The sequence below is a fragment of the Crassostrea angulata genome, chromosome 8 (genome assembly GCF_025612915.1).
Source record: "Crassostrea angulata isolate pt1a10 chromosome 8, ASM2561291v2, whole genome shotgun sequence".
In the NCBI taxonomy this organism is placed as follows: Eukaryota; Metazoa; Mollusca; class Bivalvia; order Ostreida; family Ostreidae; genus Magallana; species Magallana angulata.
Window position 1 is genome coordinate 18,972,137 of NC_069118.1, and position 17,939 is coordinate 18,990,075.

General features: G+C 34.9%; 1 protein-coding gene across 1 annotated transcript in view; it reads right to left on the reverse strand.

The window, feature by feature from the left end:
• LOC128161430 (BTB/POZ domain-containing protein KCTD19-like) overlaps nt 1-10,639 on the reverse strand; it is a 40,709-nt gene extending 30,070 nt beyond the window's left edge. Inside the window, exon 1 of the mRNA XM_052824712.1 lies at nt 10,396-10,639. The gene's annotated coding sequence lies outside the window, so the exon portion shown is untranslated. The remainder of the gene's footprint in view (nt 1-10,395) is intronic.
• Nucleotides 10,640-17,939: the final 7,300 nt, after the last annotated feature.

The window sequence follows — 17,939 nt, forward strand, 5'->3', positions numbered from 1 at the left end:
TTTTCCAGTATGTCCAAGATCCTAGCGTGTTGTTAATTTTTAATAAATATGACGCAATAAAGAACACGTAAAATAAAAAGCCTTGAAAAAGATACAATATTTTTATGATTTATATTAAAGAATGATATATGTTTAAGTATATTTTCATATACAATAATATGCAATGCAGTTTTAAGATATTTTTAATAGCTCGCAAACATATATCGGTAAATAAAATGGGGTTTTTTCCGTGATCTTGTCTGTATTTACTTCTTTGATATAATTCAAGGCCCGATTTAAAAAATAATTCTCATAAAGAATTTAAAGTACAATACATGTATTAAATTTATATTTTCTAATATTTAATGTATAGTCTAAAAATGTGCTTCTTTTTAAAAATTGTTCCCTCCCACGACAGGAGAGAGATAAAGAAAGAGAGAAAGGTGTACATGGAATTTAACATAAACGAACATGTATATCAATTACACTATCTCATCACAATTCATAAAATTTCAGTTTACATAAAATTAATCGTTTAATGATAATGCTTAAATTCAATCAATTAGTTACAGGCGAGTCCACGTACTCCAGTCAATCAAAATCAGTTGTTCATTCCACAACAAATTATCACGTGCTGTTTGAAGTACGAGAGACACTAAAAAAATACGTAGAAAATGTCGCTGTCTGCAATTTATCCACCAACATACATATATAATCAGAAGTCGATTCGCTCATGTATGTTACTTTGGTATTATCTACTGTGCATATTTCTAAATTTTTCAAAATTTGTATTTTGAACGTAAACTTCCATATAAGCAATGTTTAAATTGACCTTCAAAGGTTTTGGCATGAAAAATGGCCTTAAAAACGCAGTTTGAAAACAAAGTGCGTTGATTTCGTCCCAAATATAACGCACTTTGAAAAAAATTTTCATTGTGCTTAATTTTTTCAAAGTGCGTTGCCACAAACCAACGAACCGGAAGGAGGGGGTACACTAAGTTACATCTAAAGATGTTACTAATGCAACAACTCGCGCCGAGCAAAACTGTTGAATTTGTCTTTAAAGAACATTACTTGGAAATAATACTTGAGGAAGATGCTGCATAGAAGATGCAGCTATTTCTTTATAAGACAATACCATATACCCTGATCAGGGTTTTCAGCTGTGGGGCTACATTTCAGTAACGACACTTTATTTCTTAAATTTCATTTCATAATATGTATAATTTACTCCAATGGCTCTTATTATCCAAAGAAATGAGTTGTAAGTAAACGCATTTGAAGTAATTGCATTGTTAAAAGTGAACTGAGAAATACAAGATGATTTTTTTAATGATAGGAACTAACATTGCGTCCACATATCATGTTGCTCAAACAACGACTGTGACATAGTTTATTCTATCTTTACACGTTACGTGTATTGACTACAGAACCAAAGCGATGCATGAGAGACAAATAACAAGTGGCTTGAAGTCATTGACCGGAACGGAAACAGACATGCTTTTTGTAAAGACTGAGACCAATGCCAGTCCTATATTTCAACGATATATTTACATAGAAATGTTCTTGTACGTCTTATCAAGGAGGCTAGGTGGTCAGATCTTCCTTTAGTTTTTAGATATGATTTGTTCTGTTGTAAACTATCATTTAGTTAAAAAAAATCCATATATTTTAGCTTTAAAATTTTAATATTTTTCTATATCTTTATACATAGCTCTTCTTCCTAGGAAATTAATAAAGTCTAAAAATGGTCACTACCATCCAGCCCTCTTAAATGCGATTTATCTATCTTTTCATAATTATAACATATGTACAATCAATTAAAACGCCTGATGTATTCCAAATCAATCGTTCATCTAGCGTTTATTGTACGGTCACCGTCCCAAGCGCTAGAGTCTGTCCTTCGTTCGCGCGCTCCGTATAATCATTGTTCACTATAAGCGCTCACCAAATTCCGTTTAGCGTTTAGATACCGTTCACAGTCTGTTCGTTCTCCGTTCGTTAAGCATTTGTTAATTTTAGTCCCCATTCGACGGTGTGTGTATCAATTTGACCTCTGTTGACAGTGTGCATATCAAAGTCCCCATTTGACGGTGTGTGTATCAATATGATCTCGGTTGACAGTGTGTATATCAAAGTCCTCATTTGACGGTGTGTATATCAAAGTCCCCATTTGACGGTATGTGTATCAATATGTGTGTATATTAAAGTCCCCATTTGACGGTATGTGTATCAATTTGACCTCTGTTGACAGTGTGTATCAAAGTCCTCATTTAATGTGTATTAGTTTGACTATGTAATTACAGTACTCGTTAGTAGATGATTTACGGCGTATTTGTTACTGCACTGTATTAATCAACTGTCTATATATTATTTTGTTTTTATTACAATGACTGATGAAAGTATTTCTGAGATTTGTTCGAGTTGCTGACGTTGTCAGCGGACGACTTGTGATACAGGGTTCGATAGTAGAGCGAGGCACAGTCTAGCACTAGATGATCATTGAGTTTTTGGAAATTGCTTGTGTTATTTTCATCTAAATGCGCACACGTTTTGCGACCGAGGAGTATCAAAATCTAAGTACTGAAAGTACTGAAAAGCGCTAACCTAGCTTAGTTCTAAGAAAATTTACTGTGTGCAAGCGTAGACGGAAATGAGCCTTATTGAAATTTTGGTTTATGTTTAATGAATATCAATTTAAAGTATCGAAGGCCAGATTTCTTTAAATATATGTTACTTTCTTAAGATGATGTGAATTAAAGCTGAACACGACTTGTATATGGATACTTGCCTGAAAAAAGATATGTTAAAATCACGAATTATACCTTTTGAACAGTAATTTATCACAGTTTTTGACATTTTCTTGCAAAGAATCGATGTTATTTTTCTATATTTTAGCTTCTGAATACGCACTCTATTTTTTCATCACTGCGTAGCATCCCGTGCTGATGTACGTAAGCCCCGCAAACCAATCGTATCTACTCGGCCATTTCCGTCACCCAGATAACTGGTTCCCTATACCTCTTACCAGTTTAAATGATGTATATTTCTGCTCATAGAGGGCAGTTATTTCTTGCACCGGAAATAGAAGTCTAACGACAATAAAGCGCTGAGCTATGCTTAGCGCTTTAAAAAGGTCATCGTATGAGAGAGCACAGAGTTCGCTGCAGAGATAGACACTAAATAAGTTCGAGATCTCTGACCACCAGGCATTACGGATTGCGTAGGTTACAGAACAGGAACATGTTACATGAGTGAAGAAATCATAAAGTATGGCGCCACATAATTGACATGTATCTAGGTTTTTGTAAGGTTGATCCGAAATTAATTTGCAGATAAATTTACACTGAGGGATTTCGTAGCAATTTGTAGGAAAACGCCAATTTGAAAACTTAGCTGGATCCTTGTCTTGGAATATAGCTAAAAATCGTGAGAATCCGGGATCAGCGGAAATGCGGGATTGTCGGAGAGTTCTGTGACGTTGATTAAATGCTTGATTCACGATTATTTTCCAGGTTTGCTTATTGGGAAATGTTCCAGTATCCAACCACTGTTGTAAAAATTCTAGGAGGTTATATTCTGTCAGCAAAATCAGAATGTCGGTATATTTAAATCCAAGTTGATATTTAGATAGGTTTTCTAGGAAGGAGAAAAGGCGGGTTAAGAAAATCCTGTTTGCTAGAATCTCGTAGTTTAGAAGACAAAGTCATCCCAAGATGATGAGCTTTCTTTTGTCAATTTCAGAACTGATGGGGTACACACCAAAGAGGCTTTTGCAAATATCGGACCTTGTTTGCGCCGTTTTACACACCGAGTATGTAAATACGTATGAGAATACGTGTAACCGCTGACAAGTTGTTCCAAAGCTCGCATCCGTAAAGCATAGAGGGTCTTACTACGTCAAGTCGTTAATGTATACTAGATAGAAAAAGGTCGTCAAAACACCCCCTTATCTAACACCTTGTTGCACTGGAAACCATATAGACTGTGTTTGATTTACAAGTGTCCATATTACAGTCATGTAGAATAGACCACAATTGTCCCTTTATACCCATCTTAAAGAGCTTAACTCCACACAGTATCGAAAGCTTTGGTACTGTCCAGAAAGATGACATACACACGATTTCCTTGTTCCAGGTTATGATAAATAGTTTCATGTAAATTAAAGGAGGCTGTTAAGCAGCCGAGTTTTCCCTGGAATCCCTAGCCTGTTGTTGCGTACAAGGAAACAGACTGGAGTCAATAATATGTTGTTTTATACTGTTGTTGAGAACACTTTCGAATATTTTGAGGAAACACGATAATAAAGCGACCAGTCTGTAACTATTACATGAAGTTTTTGGTTTGTCTGCTCCTTTGAATAAGGGGACTATAAAGCCCTTCTTCCAAGAAAAAGGGATTCTACTATCACCGTGTTAAATGTTCCCGTTGGACATGACACCTTTTCCCCTGTCACTGGCGTTGAGTGACTTTGATCCAGACACCCTTAATTGACTCACAGTTTATCTTAGTAATCCATTTATGGAAGTAACGCTCTATATTTACTTTTCTATTATTATCTTTTGTTAAAAATGTTTTGTTATCTATATGTAATTGGTTGCCATTTTCAATTATTCGGCAGTTGGAGAGCGACGGTCAAGGCGCTCGTACCACCGACTCCCGACCTCGCGGAATAGTGTTACAGTAATAAGTTTGCGGAGTTTTAATAAATCTTGTAAAACGAATACCGATCGACTTATCCTTTTTCCCTGGGTCACACTACCTTGGAGGACGATTTCGTTAAATAGTTTGACAACGACCTGGGTTGCTAAGTCTCCACCGAAGATGATATGTTCGTACGTGATCTTGTTTAGGCCAGGTGTTTTCATTCGTTTGAGGTTCCGGATGATTGGTAGCAGTTCGTCGGTTGTTAATGGTCCGCCTGGAAGTTCTCCTTTCAGCTCAGAGCAGTCTTTTTCGATTTACGAGAATTTAGTTTCAACGCGACACCGAAATGCTTCATCAAACGAATCGTGGTCCGAAAGAGAATATATATTTTCGTAGTATAAAGCTAATGCTTCTGCAACTCCCGAAGGGTCGTTGTAGATATTTCCATTGTCGTCGTGAATTTCCGGATAGGTGCGAGAGGTTCTATTCTTCTGTCGTTTTACTAACTTCCAGAAAAGCCTAATATCACATTCGGCTGCGTGTGTCAAGGTCATGGTATACGGATTTCATATACAGTCAAACTTGTATTAAGCAGTCACCTGCGGGAGGCACCCAAAGTGATCTCTTAACAGAGGTGACCTTTGAATAGAGACTTGTGAATTTGCCAACATCAAATCCATTTTTAGAACAATAATTCAATTTTATTTCAATTATATACTTGATATTTAGCATAATGTATCAAAACGATAGATGAAGTAATGGATTTGATGTTTTTAGAGAATCTATAATATATACAAATAAGTAGAAATACATTACAATGCATTGTGCATGCAATTTTTATATTTCTTTAAATTATTCAAAAAAGTCATTACGTGGTAAAACCTTGTCGCCGACATTTTCACAATTATAACACTAACACTATTTTCATGAGTACCGTATATATAGAAAACAAACACTTTTAATACAAATCACCAATAACGTTTTTAACCGACCGTATCTGAACTCAAAATCATATTATTAAATCAAGCAATTTTCTCTTGCCTCGCCGCGGACATTTTTGACACCTGTATATCATTCATGTTTATAAAACAAAGATATTGTTAATACTTGTTTAAACAATTCACTTGATTCCCATTCGTATCTGATCTGCCAATTATGTATTATAAATACATCGATTAATTTGGTTTCTTTCGCTTCAAGCGTATAATTTTTGTTTACATTTATACCCGACATTCGGAAGCCATGTTTAAAATCCCCGGGTGTAAATCATGTGACCGACCAAGATGGCCGTCTAATGCATGTCGACTGTACAGTTTCGGATCAAAATACGATGACCGATGACCGCGTTAGACAGGTGACCGCTCTTTAGAGGGCATTTATATTTTTCATCGGGAGGAAATAAAATGACCGCATACGAAAGGTGACTGCTTAATAGGGGTGACCGCTACGGCAGTTTTGACTGTAGTTGTTAAATTCGTTGTCTAGCGCAACTCTAAAGTGTCTCTTTGCGCGCTTGTAGTTCCGGTAGAATTCGAATATCATGCCACTTGGTCTACCTTCCGCCAGCCAAATCCGGCGCATTTCTCACTCTTTAGTGTGGAGATGCTTTACATCTTTTGTCCAACCAGGACGGGTATGGGGATTGTAGCCAGAATGCGGAATGTTATGTGTGGCTGACTTTGTAAATGTTGAGACGAGATCGTCTACAAAGTGTTCATGTCGGCCAGTGTGTGTACTTGACGGGACAGTAATTTCTCTAACACGTGGCGCATACTTGTCATGTAGGCTACAATAGCGTCTGCAGAAGCTTTGTGCCAAGCTGGGAATTTTGCGTTCGAGCGGTTCAAAAACTGATGTGTACATGAGAATCTAAATTCAGTAAGCACTGGCAAGTGATCTGATGTAATTGGTATCAGACCCTCTTCGAAAATTCTGTACCTAATAAGATTACTTACAAAAATTTTGCTAAACAAGATATAATCTAGCATTGTACATTTGGGAATAAAAGTATGTTTTTCACCTTGGATGTTAAAATCTACACTAGGCATACAAATACAACATCTTGTGATAAAGGCCGTCAAGGCCTGTGCTTTCATAGTGTTTGTATGGTTTCTGCTAATACGACTACTATTTAAGTCACCAGCTATTAGTACATCACCATATGTACTATAGTAATTATACAATGATTCTACAGTATTCAGCCTATACATATATTAAGCATCAATATGGTTGTCAGCAGGCATATATACACCAAAAATATACAAATTACCACCTGAGATTTTAACCTCGACACCAATGACACGATTTGATTCATGACAAGGTGTTTCTTTGACTGAATACATGAGATGGGTTTTTTTAAAATAAAAAATGCAACACCTTCCTTACCAATGAAACAAACGTTGTTAGCAGTGCTATCAGTATTGTTATCCACTTTTACAATACTTAAATAGTTTTTGTGTATTGAATCAAAATACATTTTGACATTTTGAATGTCTTTCAACTTGTGTTCTGTTACAATAGCAACATCGCATTGTGTGTCATCTAAGAGATTTAACAGACATATTGTAGACGACATAGCGCCCCTTACATTCCAAGACATAATGCGCATAGTATGAGAGGATACAATATACAGGCAAAGAAGTAATGCAGGAAACACAAGTGTTACTAAATATCTACCCATAGTTGTAATATAACAATGTCTAAGGAGATTGTTTTATAACAGTTAGTCTCGATAATCGTTTTTTCCGTAACGACTGGCGGACCAATCACGGTCGCGCATTTCACGTCGGTTTTCACTCCGGGAGTTTGACTCGTCATCATCACAATCGCGCGCGTTCCAACGGGCTTCCCAGTCTCGGTTACTGAGCAACTTGCGACACCTTACCCCCGAAGGCCAAAAGTATCTATTCTGTCTGCCGGGCCAAGTAGAACGTTGATCTTAGAGGTCAGCTGTGATCGGGTAGATCGGGGTTTGAATAGAATCATGTGCGTAACTTTGACACATTTGCTTTCAATGTAGTTAAATATTCCATCCTTTGTTGATTCACTATTAATAACGGAGAGGAAATACCTCGCATTTGGTTTGTAGTTGACCCCTTTAAATACGTCGTTTTTATTGCTAGATCGAACACTATCATTAAGATGAACGGAATGCAGGTTAACATCAGCTGACAGAGCACTGCGAACTTGATGTTGCTGTGGCTGTGTTTGTGTTTTTCGGGTACCGTGTTTTTCAGTCTTGGGTGGATGCTTTAACTGATTTCCGTGATCAGTGCATGGTTTACTTTTACTCGTGGGGATTTTGCGCATTTCGGCAGTTTTAATACGATTTAATTTATCGTCACCAATGGGCAAATGTGGAGGGTACTCGGTAGATTGCTTTGGTTAAACGAGGTTGGACTTGATGTAGTCCGAGGTGCACTATTTGTGTCTACTCTGAATGGTGAGGATGGAGCGAGGGTTTCCGTTTGTTGACTGGCTAATACGCTTGCATATGATTTCAGTAGAGGCTGGGTGGTCAGATCTTCCTTTAGTTTTTAGATATGATTTGTACTTTTGTAAACTATCATTTAGTAAAAAAAAATCCATATATTTTAGCTTTAAAATTTTAATATTTGTCTATATCTTTATACATAGCTCTTCTTCCTAGAAGATTAATAAGGTCTAAAAATGGCCACTACCATCCAGACCTGTTAAATACGATTTATCTATCTTTTCATAATTATAACATATGTACAATCAATTAAAACGCCTGATGTATTCCAAATCAATCGTTCATCTAGCGTTTATCGTACGTTCACCGTCCCAAGCGCTAGAGTCTGTCCTTCGTTCGCGCGCTCCGTATAATCATTGTTCACTAAGCGCTCACCAAATTCCGTTTAGCATTCATATACCGTTCACAGTCTGTTCGTTCTTCATTCGTTTGTTTTAGTCCCCATTTGACGGTGTGTGTATCAATTTGACCTCTGTTGACAGTGTGTATATCAAAGTCCCCATTTGACGGTGTGTGTATCAATATGATCTCGGTTGACAGTGTGTATATCAAAGTCCTCATTTGACGGTGTGTATATCAAGGTCCCCATTTGAAGGTATGTGTATCAATTTGACCTCTGTTGACGGTGTGTATATCAAAGTCCCCATTTGACGGTATGTGTATCAATATGACCTCTGTTGACGGTGTGTATATCAAAGTCCCCATTTGACGGTATGTGTATCAATATGACCTCGGTTGACAGTGTGTATCAAAGTCCTCATTTGATGTGTATTAGTTTGACTATGTAATTAAAGTACTCATTAGTAGATGATTTACGGCGTATTTGTTACTATTCTTGCATTGATTAATCAACTGTCTATATATAATTTTGTTTTTATTACAATGACTGATGAAAGTATTATTTGATATTATTGTAAAACAACGTTGATAGATTGCAGTTTGTGTATACGAATAACGTCCTATTTATACGACAAACATGATCCAATGCAATCTTAGTAAATGACATAGGTGTTTACATATCATTATTTAGAAAGAAATGATTTTATCAAGAATAGGTATCAATAGTTCTGTCAAAATATACAGATATATAATGTTTTTAAAATTTGCGTTGATAAGTAAAAAGATTGGAAGGCCAGTAAAATTCTATTGTTTTTACTTTTATTTATCATAGAATATTCAAAACGCGGATATCATGACAGATCAAAATTTTGCATTTTGACTATGATTACCTTTGCGAAAATAGAGGTCAAACCGAGAAAACTTAAGTCATTTCATTGGCACACACTAGCTGACAGTGTATATAAAACCATTGGTTTTATTTAAAAGTGTTTGCATTTCACGGAAAGCAACGCATTTAATTTTTGTTTGTTTGTGTATTTTGCTCAAAGACAGATACGTTGCTCGCACTTTGTCTCATTTATAAGACATGGCCATTATTAAAAGTAGAACTAATAAAAGGCCAAATAACTCCACAGAAAGTCTCGTTCCTGTAATGTTCTCAGTTACCACTGTGTATAAGGTGTCCTCAATTGATCTTGTGTATCTTGTGGTCTTTAGTAGGCAGGATGTATCTGAACCGGAAATCCTCACTTGCAGGTGTTTTGTCTTATTATTAAATACTTGTGAAATCAAAATTTCAAATAGCACATGTCAATAGTAATAGTAAAATAAATACGTAGCAGAAAAACCATTGCAAAATACCAGCTAGAAAAGGGGGTTCCCATTCGCCTGTGTTACGTTAGAGGACCCAACTTGAAGGTTCTTACGCGTATGTGTGTGTGTGTGTGTGTATATATATATATATATATATATATATATATATATATATATATATATATATATATATATATATATATATATATATATATATATATATAAACTACATTTTTTGTAATATTATTTTATTTCACCTTTGAGACATTAGGCTCCTCAGTTTTGCATACAAATACATAATACAAAGATTATGCAAGGCATGCAAAATGCGAGGCATTTCGAGAGTCTTTTGTAAAGCGTGCATACTCGCTATGGAAAAATACACACAACTGTTACATTATATAAATAATTATTATATTTGAACCTAATAAAATTCTTCTATACTTATACATGATATTGAAAACATGATATAAATCAAAATCAAAAATATATAGTATATATATAAAGCTGGGGTTTTTATTGAGATACATCAATGAGGTCATTAAATTTAGACGATGTGAAACTTTATATCTTTACTTGTAATTTCTAATCCGACGTTGCTTTTTCATTATAAAATAGCTTACCTTTTATATTTTTAATTCCGTAGCGTGTTTACGAACCTTTCCTAAGTATGTGTGGTTTTAATTTTGGCAAAGTTAAATATTCTATTTATTATATTTACTGTAAAATTACCATCACGTGCAGTTTTATCTCAAGTTATCAGCCGCAGTAGTTAGTCACATGTGTGACTTTTCTAAAATACTGATAAGGTGTACAAAGATATATAGGTCATTGATTTTTTGAAAAGGCGTAATCTATTACCTTGTACATAAATTTTACCCTTTATTGGATCATATGATAGTATATAAATAGTGCCTGTTTGGGAGGGTAACAGTTGAAATTGACACCCCGAGAAAACCATTGTCAACCGACGCGAAGCGGAGGTTGACAATGGTTTTCGAGGGGTGTCAATTTCAACTGTTATCCTCCCAAACAGGCACTATTTATTTTGTTATACTGAATGTCTTAATTTTTAAGAAAATTTTACTGCTTTCATATAGGAATAACGTGAATTCTACAGCGAACCGTACGCGCAAAATTTTCGCGCATGTAACATTTTTTAATGTTACCCGTTGCTAAGTGCGTTGCTAACGCTGAGGGTAATAGAAAATATTATTAACTGCGTCTTAACCAATCAGATTTCAGTATTTAACATGAAAGTATAACAATTATTATTAGTCCCCTACCGGTTTCACCGGAGGGGACTATAGCTTTCCTCTGCGTCCGTCAGTCCGTCCGTCTGTCTGTCCAACTTCAGTTTTCCACACATTTTTTCTTTATGCATTTGAGGAATAATATGAAACTTGCTGAACAGCTTCAAAATGTCAAACTACAGATCAAGTTTACACTTTTGTAGCGTCTGATTGACATATTTTTGAGAAAATTAATTTTTTATATTCCAATTTTTTAATGTTCGGGTTCGTTATCGGGTTCGGTGTGTAACTGAATAAACGAGGTCAGTATGTAGTCAGTAATAATATCGTGCGTTACTTGTACCATTCTTTTTCCTGTACCATTCCTTTTATCATTTCTAACAAACAAATAAATTCTATAAAATAGTGTCAAGCATTGTGTTGTAAATTTAATCGGCAGGGTTTTTTGTTACCGTCTTCCTTGGAAGACGGTATAAAGAGTTGAAATAATTTACAGTCTCCAGGCTGTGCACTTCCTCTCCTTTGTGATTGGTAGAAAATACATGATGTGAAAATTTACATTTATTTCATTGGTTGATATACTGTTCGGCACAAGGGAGATAATTTTCTGATGATCGATTTTACGTACGACTTTACAATTTTCGTAGATTTCAAATCTTAAAAAGTGAGAAAACGAAAGAACAATAAAAATGGCTCTTAGTGAAATTCAGGCTTTCATTTCTCTGTTAACTAGTTGAAAGCAATATTCCGTAACATCTCTTGAAATAATTTGTTCTTTTCTTTTTGTTTTGATTATACAAATACCAATGAAATTTGATACGGTATGGCTAATATCAGTAAACAAGTTTGTATATTAGATACGGTGAAACTAATATCAGTAAAATAAAAATATCAGTAAAAATGAGTGATACTGAATGCAGTTGTATTAACTTTGATTTTACTACAGTGATACAACCCTTCCTAAGATCTCTTTTTACCTACTACAGTCGATTTCAAATAAACAACACGCTGTAAACAATTTTCAACAAACAATTTTTAAGCACGCACGCTTAAAAGGCACATATTTTTAAAAAAAAGTTCGGCACGCTATTGCATGAAGAAGAAGGCGACATTTATATAAAAAAATAATTAAATCGTCTTTGATATCTTACTGCTGTTAAGAGTTTGCTCTAAAGACGGTAAGCTTTTTTTTTTAAAGCTTAACTTGTATTATTATTACAATCGGGTTCGTTGTCGGGTTGGGCTGTTTAACTGTTTGGTTTGATTCGGGGTACAGAAGACGGTAAGAAATGATATTGTGCATAACAGTGCATTGTTTTCACAAAGTTTTACCAGCGAATAAAGAATAGACTTGGCGAAATTACAAGAGATTATTTCTATATCAACTATATAGTTTTAATTTCCCCTGTTCTTTTATCTCTGATTAAAGCAGACATCTCGTTTACAATAGCTCTGAAATAGTTGTGTGTTTGGAAGCTTTCATAGAATAATACAAACCGGTAGGGGACGTGTATTGCTTATGCAATACACTCAGAATGCTTGTTCAAATAGAAAATATTGTAAGAGGTAATGGACATTGCAAACGTCAAGTTATTTCCATAGTTTTTAAAAAATATAGGTATCATCAAAAGAAGATATCTCCATTTTGATTTGTGGTTATTTATTAATTTATTAAAAAATTACCAGCATAGTTTTTTTTGTCTTAAATGATCCCATATGGTAATTTGAGTCTGACATCACCGTGATTATATCGTGCAGTCCGTGTTTTTTTCTTAGGCTATCTATGGTTACAACCGATCGATAAACTGGTTAGAACTGGATCGTGTATATTTCAGTAATGTCTGTTTCTATACAGCTGTGACTTACAATCAATTTCTGTAAGAAATGAAGGGAATCATTCTTATAGTGAATGTAAATATAATGTGTATGTGAATATAAAATTAAGGTTTCTAACTCTTCTATATCCCTTTTTAATTTTTTTCTTTCTTAAGCTTTGTTTACAGACTTCTGTAATTTCGATAAATTTATGCACTAGGTGTGGTATCTATTAATCCCATGCAGGAAGGGCGAGGAAACATGTTAAAATTCTGCAAGTCTTATCTTTTTGTGTTCCATAAACTTGATAAATCAAGGTTTATAATCCGCGTTGCTGGATGAATCTTATTTTGTATTTTATTAAAGACATTTGTCAAATTTAATGTGGATAAACATATATTATACTCAAAATACTTTCACCGGTTTCAATTTCAAATTCTTTTTTACCAAAAATTTGTAAAAGCCCCAGCTGAATTCGAATGTTCGTAGTTACATGTAACGTGCACATAGGTACATAAGCTCCGTCAAGTGGTGATAGAGAGAATCGATGTGAAGCACATGTGGGCTATGTGGCAAGGCACTTTGAAAAACAAAGTCACTGTTAAGAACATGTCCAGCTGACCTAGGGTCATCAACAATAACGTATAGCGTTGTGTCATCAGCAAACAGTCTAATAGATGATTTGATATCGGAAACAATATCGTTAATATAAACTAGAAAAAGTAAAGGCCCTATTATAGATCCTTGTGGCACACCGGAGTTTATAAAACCCCAGTCTGACTTTTCCGAATTGAGAACTACTCGTTGCTTTCTGTTGTTCAAATAACTTTCAAACCACTTTAATAATGAACCAGATATCCCCGCGTTTGCAAGTTTGTACAGTAGGCCCCTGTGCCACACTCTATCAAAAGCTTTGCTGATATCACAAAATACAACTCTGATTTCTTTTCCGGAGTCAAGAGCTTTGCCTATGTCATTGGTGATATCTATTAATTGATTTACTGTTGAATCACCAGGTCTGAAGCCTGATTGATTTTCACAAATGATATTGAATTTCTGAAAATATTCGTAAATAAGATTGAAGACACATCGTTCTAAAATTTTGCCAGTAATAGAGAGAAGGGAGATTGGACGATAGTTGGTTAAGTCGTTGGTATTTCCTTTTTTATGAATAGGAATGACGTGGGCCATTTTCCAAGGGGCTGGAAAATAAGAAGTACTGAGAGATTTATTGAAAAGCTTAGTTAAAGGATAGCACAGAATAGATGCAGCTTCTTTGAGGAGCCTTGGATTCATGAGATCAGGACCGCAAGCTTTACTTGTGTCAAGATGGATCAGCATTTTCTTTACGTCTTCATCAGTTATGACAAGAGAAGAGAGGAATTCAATAGGTGTAAAATTGTTATGAAAGGGAGGCAACACAGCTAACGAATCATCTACGTTAGACTGTTTACAAAAGAAAGAATTGAATAGATTAGCTTTATCCGTATCATTTTCATATACTTGCTCATTGTCGATGATGGGAGGTATTCCAGTTTTAGACTGTGATTAAGTTTATCTTCCAATTAACTTCCACCATTTTTGCGAACCCTTACAATTATTGATATCGGTTGATAATTTTTTAAAATAATCGTTCTTTGCATTGCGTATGACATTGACGGTATGGTTTCTTGTAACTCTGAATCTGGCCCAATCGTGTTGATCGTTGGTACATTTCGCTTTAGAATGTTGCCGTTTCCGTTTCCGAATTAATTTTCTAAGAGAATTTGAGAACCAAGGAGGGTCAAGACGTCTTATGACTACCGTCTTGTATGGGATACACATTTTAGCCTCGTGAATGACAATTTGATTGATTTTCTCAATACAAGCGTCTATGTCTAATTCCAGCAGTATTTCATCCCAGTCAATTGAATTTAATCTTTCACGATCGATATTCATGGTAATTACCGTGGTTGAATAGCCATATGTCTCGCCGAAAGCATGTTGAAGAAGAGAGCGGTTTACTAAGAAGACCATAAATGGGACAGTGATAGCGAGAATATTGGCCCAAGAAGTTTTCTCCGACAGAGGATTTGGCAAGTATATTTGGACTGCTGATAGCGATAATATCTAGTAGGGAAGAAGAATGTCCGGTGAAGTGTGTAGGTTCAGTTAAACACTGCGACATGCCATACAAGCGAAAAATGTCTTGTAAACGGTTAGAATTACTATTGGAAACAAATAGTTTGCGTTGAAGTCACCTGTAATTATGATGTTTGTTATATTAGTGTTGTAGGCAAGATCAAGCGACAATTCAATGTCATCCAACAAAGAGGCAGGCGAGTTAGGTGGACGATAGAATGTGCCGTAAAGGTATTTTTGTCCTTGGACTACAAATTCAATCCAAACGCATTCAACCGTAGCGATTTCAAGATCAGCTCTACGTTTGGCAAATATGTGATCTTTGACATATACAGCTACTCCACCGCCTAAGGTACATGTGTTTCTGCAGTAACAGAATGGGGGCTGAAAGTTTGTTAGATGTATTTCAGAGTTTACTAGGTTGTCTGCAAGCCAAGTTTCTGTGAATGATAAAATGCTGTGGTTGAATAGTTCAGTTTCTAACAAATCAAGCTTAGGGATTATACTTTGTACATTTAAATGAACAAAAGAAAAAGAAGTTGCAGAAAATGTTGAGCTATGGGAGGTAAAACTCGAGGAATCCGAGTAGTGATCAAGATGTTCAGTAGGTAAAGGGCCAGGGTTAGTTTCGATATCCCCAGACAGTATATTCAAACCGAAAATATATAATAAACACAACAAAGCGTTGAATATAAAAGAGACTGAGACAGAGTGTTGGCTAGAACATATACATGTATTTGAGTGTGTTTTAACATTGCGGGGCGATGATTTCATTAGGACGCTCATGTCTTTGTGTGTACTAATTCCATAAAACATATGGGTTAACAGCACGGCTGGTAGCGAACAAATACCGTTTTGCAGCATAATATTAATGCAAATAATATCAATAAGACTTAAATTATGTTTAGTACGGATACAAATACAGTAAAAAAGACCTACTCTGGCTCGGTAAGAAGATATATCATCTCCCATCTAGGTGATAGGTGGGTGGTATTTTATACGTACATACATATTGGAATGAACCACAGCAGCTTTTAACAGGTAAGCAAGAACACAGTTAGCGTGATCAGCATGTACAAAAAACACATCCTTTGAACTGTGAAAAAGTAATGGTAAGTGACAGGAGATTGCAGAAAAGCAAAAGATATATACAAAAACACCATGGAGAGGTTTGCGCATGGAACAAGGGTGTATATGAATGTGGAAATATATATAACATATAATTAAATATCAGTATGCTGTATTCATAAGGATTATATATTGTGTTATATATGTAAATGATGCAATAATGAAATGAGTTCACATATTGTTATAATACACAACTCAGTAACATTGGATTAGGTATATTGATGGTCGAATTTGGTACCAATTCGGACGGGTGTGGCCCAGACTACGACTCAGCGGTGGGCGGTACGTGGCCGAATAGGACAAGGTCCGATTCCGCGCGTATGTGGTGTACTCTATCAGAGTTGTCCCTGACCGAGATCTTCCCATTTGATGACCATGCCTTCTTCAGCTCACCGTTGCGACACAACTGCCTGCACAGATACAGTAGTTTGTCTCTATACTTTGTGAGGTCTTCGCTTACCGAAATTCCCTTGGTTTGAACGTTGTTCTGGAATAACTTGGAACTGCGTAAGATGCGGAATTTGGTATCGACCGAGTTGAGTCTCGCGATATCAATTATTTACTGTATCTAATTTAATAAATCATTTCGACTAAACTAAATTGACGATATCAACGCACTTTGAAAAAAAAATTGTTTTCAAAGTGCGTTGACTTGGTCCCAAAATTAACGCACTTTGAAAAAAATATTCAAAGTGCGTAATTTTTCAAAGTGCGTTGTAACATGGCTACCGACGATGCACAGAAAGTTACATTCATAAGACCAGAGCTCTGTCAACCTACGCTCTTTTAATAAAACATTTTTATTATATTCTTTTTATATTCTTTATTTGCACAAGACATACATCTTATGGCATAGGTTATTACATATAAACAATAGCAATATTGAAATAACGGTATTGGTACATGTTCATGTAAATGTAAAGTACATTGCTAATGAATAATTCGGCCTAAAGTAGAAAAATTTCTACTTCTGTATGAAAAAATATATCTAAAACTTTGGAAACGAAAAACAGAGCCAAGGACGGATTGTGGCAAACAACGATTGATGTAGTTTGAAATATTAATTTTTTTTCCATAGGCAAAATTATTAATTGGCAATGAAAGATGCTTTCCGGTTTTATAAATGAGCTTCGAATTCTAAAATTATAAAAAGATCTTAGAATTCATTTAAAAAATTTAGACACAAAAAAATACTGGAAACTAAAATAGATTGAATTCAGTTCCATGTTACGCAAAAATTGTAATTATTATACGGTAATGTTTTATAAAAGTTTTGGTAATATAAACTTATCATACAGTTACTTTTACAAGAGCCATACCTTCTTAAAAGATGAAATTCAGTTATCTCTCTTTGCTAAGTATTTTATATTGCATACATGTATCAACGCAGGAAACAATTTGACCAAAAAATATAAAAATTAATTCAATCAAACTTACCCCAAAGTGGTAACTTGACGCACGTGATATAAATTTAAAATCTGATTTTTTCTATAAATTATATGCATATATTCTCTTTGCTTTGTTATTCAAGGTTATAGACAAATTGAGTGTAATAAAAATTGTTTGTGTGAAATAAAACTAAATAAATATTTTCAATATTTTGCTTTGATTGACAAACAAATAAAAGAACGTTTTCTCATTTGAATTAATTCATTTTTGTCCATGTATCTCTTTTTTACTGTTTATTTTTGATACTATTTAATGGAGTACATATAATCATTCATTTGAAAATGACAGGCTTGTTAGTTTAATCAAAATCATATTTCAATAATCTATTTCAAAACATTAATGTCCTAATCCTGATATAGATAACAGTACTTAGGGTTATTATCCCTATAACTTCATGATGA